The sequence below is a fragment of the Manis pentadactyla genome, chromosome 4, assembly GCF_030020395.1.
Source record: "Manis pentadactyla isolate mManPen7 chromosome 4, mManPen7.hap1, whole genome shotgun sequence".
NCBI lineage: Eukaryota > Metazoa > Chordata > Mammalia > Pholidota > Manidae > Manis > Manis pentadactyla.
In genome coordinates, this window is record NC_080022.1 from 83540502 (window position 1) to 83550982 (window position 10481).

Here is a 10481-nt window from a genome sequence, read left to right on the forward strand (position 1 = left end):
AAGAGATACAAAGTGCTTAGACAGTTTCTTGACAGGTAGAAAGTGCTCAGTATTGTTATTAAGACAAATCATCTTCTTATTCCCCCCTTTTCCTATTCTTCTCCGCGTTTCTCCTGTCATTGCTAAGTGGCCTTAGTGTCTGCATCCCCTTGCTGGATGTTTGTGCCCTTTGCCGAGTCCCTCTTGAGGCGTGTGTGGCCTCTCTACTTTCCACATCAAAATGAAATGGTTCCATTTTGAGCCTCACTAACTCATCCATGGATGTTTGCATCTGACCCAGACAATGCCTTAATGTGAAAAAGTATCTCTGCTGCTGAGATATCAGACATCGACAGTGATTTCTGGGTATAGGGGTCTCTGTGCCCCCCTCAAAACAGACTTGGAAGCAGGTCCTTCTCATGTGGTATCTTGAAAGCAAGAGAGAAAACAGGCATGGAGAAATAGGCAGTAACAAAGATACCATCGGGCCACTTCCACCAAAACCAAGAACTGATTAAAAGAAGAGAAGCAAGCAAATGTATGGTCATCGAAAACCTAAAGACTCTTTTAATACCATTTCTTAATTTCTTTAAGTTTCTATCATTTTTTTCCCCCATGGAAGAAATCTGCCCCATGTAACATAACCCACTGATATTGTGCTGTAGACAGAACATGATTCTGTGAGCCAAGGCGGGCTGGTTTCAGGGAAACTAACAACATTATTGATTTTAGTGAGGCTTATTAGGATCAGTGTTATATGGCCTCTTCCTCTACCAGATTGTATTTGGACTTCATTATGAAATCTCATTACATTAAAAGGAGGCAGCGATGAGTTTTGCAAATAAAAAATTTCCAAAGATGGATTTGTTAAAATTAGTATATCTGTGAAACCTGCTTTGGGTATCAATCTGTCAAGAAACAGGATCATATATTTTCTGATCCTACCATGCTTTTTTTTTGTTTTCTGATTTTTAGGTTTTTTGTACTGGGAATATTCACCAAATCTAGTAGCATACAGAAAATCTTCACTAGCTTTCCTGTTAGCAACCTCTGTGCAACAGATTGTTGCACAACCTGGATGAGACATCACATCACATAATAACTACAGACAGCTTGAAGGGATGAACATGTTTTTTTTTTCCTTTCTTTCCATACAGCTCAGTAACACAATAGACTCATGAATCCCAAACTAGAGCTATGAAAATGGAGTTCAGTCTATAGCTGCCTGGCCTGGGTATTTCCATGCAAAAATATGGAGCACTAGAAGATATTTGAAATAACTCCCATTTCTGCTTCAATATGTGGCTGCTTAAGTGAATTGATAAAATTGATGGAAATGAACTGATAGAGGAAATTGCTCTCCAAAACAAACAGTTACAATATGTACTTTTCTCTTAGACACTCACTCTTGTGTCTGTTTATTCAGTTTTAGCATGCACAGTCTTGTAAATACTGGAGAAAATGATGGAAACTATTTAGTCAGAAAGTTTAGTACTCTCTCACCCAAAATTACAACCACAAGTTCAATACCAAACCATGAGTGTGTGACTTCATCTGTCCTGAGGAGCCATTCTGGGATGGCCAAGTGAGAGGTAGGGAATGGTGAGAAATCAGAGGCTCTCATGGAGAAGCACTGTGGGGAGCCTCTTGCTGCATGCCTCCAGCTACTGTGCCCAGAGCTGCTCGGTATAGACTGCCTCCCTGTGTCCCACCATGCTTCCCTCCCACCCAGCCAGCAGACATCTGGGGCCACTACAGTTCTGGGCTTTGATCTGTTCTATTGGGTTAACAGTGATAGGGGGGGGACGGGAAGACCTCAGCACCAAGATGCTGAGCAGAATATTCCAGTGCAGAGAGAGCCATGCAGGGAAGTGAGGAGAACTCCCAGAACTCAGTTCTCCTGGTAAAGGGTGACAGTTGAAGGGACAAGCTGTTTCTTCCATCTCTTCTGACATGGTTTTCTCCACACACCATAAAGATTAGTAGTGGGGTCACAAATTTACTCAAGCCATGCACAACCGTGCTGGGAAAATGTAATGTCTGTATCTTCCATAATTGTTCTGAGCCTTCTTTATGGAGACTCCCCACTCTCCTGGATAATTGAAGTTGCCAGTTAAGAAAGTATCAGTCTCCTCTGCTTTGAAGAGTTTCATTTTAGCCTCTAGCTCACTGTCTGGCTTCCTCTCCCGACTGCCTGTGCACCACTGCTCCTGCACCATGGGGACCTGGCTTAGTCCCAAAGGCTGTGGACGTCTAGAGGCTGGAGCCTGGGAAAGCAGGCAGGCACCAGTCCCAGTGTTCCTGAACCCCTCTACAATTGCTTTTCATTGTCATCCCTTCTTGGGTGTAACCTCATAAGGGGGTTGGGGAATGGCAAAAAAATGGGGATCATATGCATATCTAAATGCATATACATCCCATTACATCTGCTTCTTTTATTCCTGCCATTCCTCAGTGCTGGCAAGGCTGGGCTCTTACTTTACTTAGCCTTCCTATCTGATCAGGGCTGCTCCTCCATCCTACATTCTCCTGTGGATCCCTGTGGCATAAGTCATTCTCATTGGCCTTGAGGGCAAAGAGAGAAACTGATTCACCATTAAAGGATTGTAATTCAGAATGCACTTCAAAAGCATTCCACCCATTGCCCATTGTTATATCAGTAGAGGTAAAATTTGAGTGAAATCATAAAATATTAGAATTTTTCTCTTCTTTCTATAAGCTTTCTTCACAATGTCCATTTTCAGAGACAGAATGGAAATGATTATTGCCCTAACTCCTGTATTGTTCAGCTAAATACCCTGACATCATTTGAATCTCCTAAAATTCTTTAAACCAGATGGGTATTTACTTTCTTTTTAATCACCATGGGATACTTGAAAAGGTGTGCATGACCTGGTTATAAACTATGAAGGATTGTGTATCAGTCTGCATTTATGTTTACACAATTCTCTTGCGGTGATTTCATTATAGCCCTTCAAAGCAAGGAAGTCCCTCACTCCTAGTTTATAGAGTTGTATATACAGAGGCATGAGGTTATAAACTTAGTTTTCTAAGCTTCTACAGAGAAATGCTCTCATTGTACTCAATACCAGCCAATCTCCCCTGGAGTATATTATACAGTTCTGGATACAAGACATTGCAAATTATAGCATGTCCCTTGGACGGCAACTGGGGCTCAGTCATTCAACATATTTATTCAACAAATATTTCTTGGACTCTATGGGCCATTCTTTTTTGTTAGGTGCCTCGGACTAAATGGTGAAGTGTTAAATAAGGTAAATAAACTCTCTTCCCTGAGGGAGCTTGCATTCTAGAAGGTAAAATAAGAAAGAGGGATACAGGCAAGTATAAAGAATACCTGAGAACCTTCAACAGAATATTCATCAGGAGAAAAGAAACCTTGTGGAAGGGAGAGTGAGATTTGATGATTATAAATAGCGGAAGGCCTAAATTTTAGAAGTAGAAGTCACATCTCCACTGGGTGTTGTTCCAAAGAACAGAACTAGGATCAACGCGGAGGGCTAGGGAGGCAGATCTTGCTTGGTATAAAAAAGAACGTTCTAGCAATTAGAGTTTCAATTGCTGGAAATGTCCTCATATACTGTTGGTGGGAATATAAATGGTGTGGCTTCTTTGGAAAACAATCTGGCAGTTCCTCAAATGATTAAATGTACATTTACCATATGACCTAACAATTCCATTCCTAAGTATACACACAAAATAAATGGAAACATTGTCCATCATAAAGTTGTATGTGAATGTTTATAGAAGCATTATTCATAATGGAGAAAATAGGGGAACAATCCAAATGTCCATCAATTGCTGATCAGATCAGACAAAATACAATGTAATATAACCTGGCTGTAAAAACGAATGAAGTACCAGTACCTGCTACAGCACGGATGAGCTTTGAAAGCAGTACTCCAAGTGAACGGACTGGTCATAGAAGGCCTCACGTTGTATGATTCCATTCATATGAAAGTCCCAAATAGAGACAGAAAGTACATGAGTGATTGTTTTGGGCTTGGGAGAGGGGGTGGGGAAGCAGAGAAATGAGAGCTAAAAGGGGCTGAAATGTTTTAGTATTGACTGCAATGACAGTGGCACGTGTCTGTGGATATACTAAAATCCTATGCTTTAAATGGGTAAATCTCAGTTTGAAAATGGTCTCAAATGTAACACTTGGCTTTTCAAACCACATTATGGGACACCCCAAATTACAACTTCAGCCCAAAGGAAAGAGGTCCATTTCAGACTCCCTTTGAGCCTTTTAATTCTCTATTTTAGCAAATATGGACATCAGACATTCAGTCTCTGATGTCTTGGGGAAACTGGATTTCCTATAAGACAATTCCTGCCCTTTTTCAGTGCTTTCTGTGTGCTTTGTCCTATGTCCTGTGTCTCACTTGTAGAGATGTAATGATGAGGTGCAAAAGAGTGCAAGCTCTGGGAAAAATCCACAGATCAGCAGCTGCTCTTTGTCTTCCAGTAAACTTTTATCAGAAAGGGCAACTTTAAGAAGGACTATATAATAAAAGAAGGATAGGCTGCTTGTCCATATATTCCTGAAGTATGTAATAAGAAATAAAATATTTCAAAATTTCAAAAATGTTATTATCTCTTCTTATATGATGAAATAGAATTTTATTTATTGTCACCTATTATCTTTTGTGCCCTATGTACTTTTACATTTTTACATACCTTAGTCATAATCCTCATTAGCACTAAAGGAACAGAGTTTACAGAGACTGTCATTTGCCTCCAATCACCCTGTTTAGGTAAGTGACAGAGCCAGGATTTGTATCTTTGTCTTTTCAGACGTTGAAGTCTGTTGGCACGTGTTGCCTTTGAAGAAAGTGAAGTGAGACTGCGGTTTCGGCATTCTTACTGGTGAGGAGTACAAAACGAACACAAGATGTGCAAAGGAAACCTGGCTGCTTGCAAGGTCCACAGCAAAGTTATGAAAAGCGAGGCCACCTTCTCAAGCGACTTCTCCCTCCCATTTCTTAATAGGCTAATTAATCCCATTGCTGGGAGTCCTCAACACTGCATTTTCTTATTTTGCAATCTCTGGATTCAAATGACAGCACTCGCCTGCTCTTGCCTTTTTCTCTTGCTTTCACCCTACACAAATTGCTAGTTGTTGAGCTGCCAGCAAACTGGAGCTCCCCTGGTGCTTCTCACACATCTCCAGAAACGATGTCAGACCAGCTCGGCTCATGTTCATATTCTCCTTGGCTGATGAAATATTTAAACCATGCTGATAGCCTCAGATGGCATTTTAGATGCTGAATATACCACCCTGTGGGTCTCCTTCCAGAGAAACCGTAGGCTGCAGTGCCCTGCATCCATTTCTCTCCATGTTTATGCTAAAAATGACAGTTCCTCTTAATGCTTTTTAATCAAAAGCAGCTCATCACCAAAATTGAAACAAAAAAGGCTGTTTCTTGTAGGCTGGACTGGCCAAGTGTACGCAATTAGTGAGACCTTTGGAGGAAGAATTTACAGAAAACGCTCCATTCGTTGACTTTCAATTAAAATGATAAGAGCAACGGATCAAGTGATAGGAAACCTGTTGCCTTTCTGTCAGCCCTGTGGCTGGTGCCTGTGGGAGAGCGAGGCTCTCTTTGTAAGCAAAGGTGAGCAGGTCGTCTGAGTGCAGCTTTTACACCCAGGCTAATTGATGAAGACATTTTCGTTTTGACCCGGTCCCGTAGAAAACAGACAAACAAACCCAAAGCACTTGTCAAAGAGCTGGGCTAACACAGGTAAGGTTAATAGGTGTGAGGGACTAGACTTTCCTTAATATTAATCAAAAATATTTTGAGCCTTAACACAATGCCCTTGCTCCTTAATTCTGATGGTAAAAATCAGAACGTTTCCCTTCCATGCTGTTAATGGGGTCAGTCTCCGAGTCGGAGCTGGTTGCCATGCTGTCAGTCCTGTGGAATCCTAAAAACCATCATCATTTGTTTCTAAACAGATCAAGAGCTATTTACCATCTCAGTGTTTTGTGCACAGCTGGGTGTCTGGCAAACGTCCAATATCCATTAACATTTAAAAATTAGTCCCATAATGCATCTTTTCTAGAGCTTGAGAAGTATACACAGTGACACATGTTGGGAACCAATTACACTTGCACTACCATTAGTCTGGCTGCATTCAACTTCCCAGTAAATGCAAGCTAATTTAGTTTCCAGAACGGTGTTTCCAAATTCATACAATGACCTTAGTTAGAGAAGGCTGAGTATCTAAAGATTTAAAGTGGAACCAACTGCTTAGCAAGAATATTACTTCTCATAGTGAAACATGAGACCATATCATATGATGGATTCACTGAATTTCTGCGAGTTTCCTTTTAATTCATCCTTTCTGAAACTTCCAGGCTGGGTAAGTCAAGAGGGCACAAACAAACAGATTTCAGTAACTATTCCTATTCCCTTGGTCTGCAAAGCTAACATCACTTTGTACACTAGCGAGTAACTTTAAATGTGTCTATGCTTCCTCGCTTCTGGGGTTACAGCTGGGTTACCTTATTCCATTCATTTAATGAATGACAAATCCTGTCTTTCAGAGTAGAGCGGTTCAAACTCTATTTGGGAGTCACATTATCTTACTGCCCAAGAAAGCTCTATAATTGGTGGTTTGGTAAAAGGTTGACAACAGAGAAGTTCAGAAATAAATACTTTCTGGGAAGTGCTCTTCAAACCTGCAACTGTCTAGAAAAATTCTTCTAATAAGACCCAACGTGAAATAGGACGTTGAATCCGTCTAGGTAACAGCCACCACAGGCTCCTTCCTCCTTCCCAGGTGTCCTTTCAGCTCTCAGGGACCAGGATGGAAAGTGATTGGCTTCTCTGGCTCATGATTCTTGGGCATGTAATGTACCAAGCTTATCTTAGCTTGCTTAGTCTATGTCATGCTGTTTAATAAAGCTAAATTGCTCACATAAACAGAATACTGTGCCATGGGCTTTTAGGATTCAGAGGTGGTTTAAAAATATAATTTTTCACTAACATTCAACAGAACAATTTAGCAATAGCTTACAGAAAATTGCAGGAAAGCAGTCATTTTCCAAATGTGCACAAACTGATTCAGCAATTTACAAATTAGAGACTTTGGGGGGTGGTTAGGGATGTTCAGTTGAGCTAGCAAAGTTGTCTTCTCCTAAGGGAGATTCCCCATGCCTCAGGCCATGTGAGAAACATTATTCCGTTTGGCTCAAGCACTTTGAAATATTTCATGGCCAAGCTCCTTTTGGAGGTTATAATTGATGTTAAAAATTACATTTACTGAATTAGTTTAAATTAGGGTTGATTCTAGGAAATGTCATGGCCTCTGCAATTTAAGAGTAAGTTTTAGTGAGCTGGAGGCATATAATAGGATTTTCTTTTGTATGCTCTTATTATGAGAAGATTATACTCTATTGTCATGTTTGGGGTTGAGATGCTTTTAAACAATATAGGAAGTATAACTATCTCATCAGGGCTGTTGATTTGTGCTCTTACTGAATTAGGAGTTCTGGATTAGCATTCTTTTTTATTATTTGGGAAACATGAATTATAGTTACTGCTGAAGATTTATGATAGACAAACAGGCATAGTAGATTAAAATAATAAAGAACACTTGTGCCAATTGGAGAAAACATCCAAACTTATCATTTTACAAACTGTCTGTATTGTATGTTTTCAGGTCATTCTTTTAGTGTAGAGAATAACCCAATGGGTGTAGAAGAACTTGATTTATTAGATGAAGAGATGATTTAATTGAGAACACTTCATTTTAATAACTCAAGAAGTAAAGATTTTATCTACAACCATCGTTTGAGTTTGTATCCTGCTCAAAATAACTAGTTCAAAATAGTCTGGGGGATAAGTTGCATTTATTTTTTCCATAAAATTCCTGCAGGGTTATGATCTCATCACACATACAAAAAAAAATTCTTTACAATTGGAATTGTGAACAAGAAATGTATTTCCTTCAACTTAATTATTTAGTTTCCTACTAAGAAGTTGCTCTGCAGAGGTCAATTATCCTTCAGGGATATCCTGGAAGAAATGAACAATTAGCTTGATTTTCTGTTGAATTTGGAGCTTGAGACTCAGTATGTGATCTATTAAAAAAAGGAGATAATTCCTCTTAAACCATGTCCTAATCTACATGGGAGTCTTACACTGCAGGTAAGAAATCAGCAAAGTAATCCAATCCACCACCATGGGGCCCAGACTGAGCATCTCGATACACAACAATCATGGCTTCAAAACATTAAAAGAAAAATCTCTCATGGGGAGCAATGAAGGATAACAGAATTCACTCCTCTTATGAAGTGCAAAATCTTATGAAAGGGAAATGCCATTTTTTTTTTTTAAACCAAACAGAATTGCTCAAATCTGATTAAAGGGAGTAGCAGCAAACATTGTAATTTTGGGTAATCAGGAGAATATACAGTTTTATGGGGAGATGAAAGGCAAGAGTAAGACTTTCATAAGCTTCAGACTATCCAGGAGGCTGGCTATTACCTAGCTCTGGTTTTAAAAAAAAAGCATTCTTGCTCCAAGAAACAGAATTTAAAGAAGAGACTAAATTGAGTTAGAAAGTGTCCTGCACAGAGCTTTTTAGAAAAGAACAGAATGTGTTTATGCAATGAATCTAGAAAAAATTATGACCTCTCTTGAACTGTCTTTCTCTCTCATTTTGAATTATTTTAACATGGGAATTGTAAATACAACATTCTCTCTCTTTCTCTTTTTTATTTGAAGATGCTAGTTGCAACTGTCTCTATTTCCCTCGAAGTCAGAGCTATGCTTTAAGTTTAATAATATTGGATGCCCCTCAAGACCTTTAAATCACCTTCCTGTCACTGATTAAGCATTTCTCTTGAGGACACATTCATTTGTTCTGTCTCAGTCCTAGGAGTCTGGCTTTTATAGACACACACACGCACACACACACACACACACACGCACGCAAGAGATGAGGATATTCAGAGGATTCAAAGAACTCAGAAATATATTACGGAGTGGGAAGTTGCTGGAGTTGTGTCATTTCAGATATAATCCAAAGAAAATAGTTTTATAGCCAGTTGCTGGTTTTAAGAAGAAGAACAGTTTTATCAGAAACACTGAGTGGGTGGTAGAAATAAGTCTCTGCATGGAGAATAGAGCTCTCTTAAATGGCTTGCTACTTATGATATCAATAATAATTTGTAATAATATATAAAGAGAGCACTCTGAATTCATTTAACCATTTTCAGTAAGATTTAACCTCTTTTCACACATTTTCATTTACTTTTATAGAATTCTGGTTAAGCGGAGTGGGCAGACCTTACTTCTCCCTCTGCAGTTAAGAGATGGCTGTGGTGAAGACCAGACCTTAGAATGTGTGGAGCAGGGTCTGGTGATACAAGATTAGGAGCTTCTTGCTGAAACCCTTTAAAGTTATTTTTATGATATATTTCCTTTTAATATTTTTCATACTGAGTTTTACCCTGCTTCCTGTCTACCTGGGGGCAGGTGGGGTCACAGGACTTTGAATTAATTTGAAAAATGATCTTGGATTTTAATCCTCCTTTTCCCTTAAACTCAACTGCTACTGAAACCCTCAGGATGACCTGGTAACCCTGAGCTATCAGACTGGCATCTTATGGGGACCAGAAGAGATTTTGTGAGGAAATGTATCATCCAAACAATCAGTCTAGACTTGAATCTCCAAAACCAAGCCCCAGCATATCTGGCTGCTCATGTGTCCTGAAGGATTGGGTAGAGGTGACTATTACAATTTTTGCTGCCAAGATGTACCTGGGCTTAAGTTCTGGCTCTTAATCTGAGGCTTCACTTCATCATCTGTAAAGTGGAGGCACAATTGGTAACTCCCTCATATTATCTATTTATGTATTGGTAAGGATGAATGAAGCCATGTCAGCAAACATGGTTATGATTATTAGCTTGCTGCCATTTCAGACCCATCCTGAACCAAACAACTCACTTCTCCATCATGCATATTAGCCTTGTACTCAGAATTTTCTTGAGCCTGGTCTTTTCTTTAATTTACTTTCTTGGTCAGATCTTCCACATGCCAGCTTTTTCTGTTATTCCATGTTGGAACCCCACAAAAGAACCTTTCTGAGTGTAGTTTTTATATTAAAAACATATTATAGAACTCACTATCAGAAAGTTTTCTTGGGTTATAGAGTTTCTGTATTTGTCTGTCCGATTGCCCTCCAGATGTATGGGTTAAACTAGATCCAGATGACTGAGGAACATGAGGAGAAACACAACTGTACCTGTGTGGTGATGGACATTCACTAGACTGCTGTGGTGACCATTCTGCAGTACATGTGTGTATTGACTCATTATGTTGTACCCCTGAAGCTAATATAATGCTGTATGTTAATTATATCTCAATTTTTAAAAAGTAAATAAAAAAACCATGGACTAACCCATGTCCTACTGAGTAATAAATTTTTTCATAAGAAACCCTCACACATAAAACTCTCTCTGAAG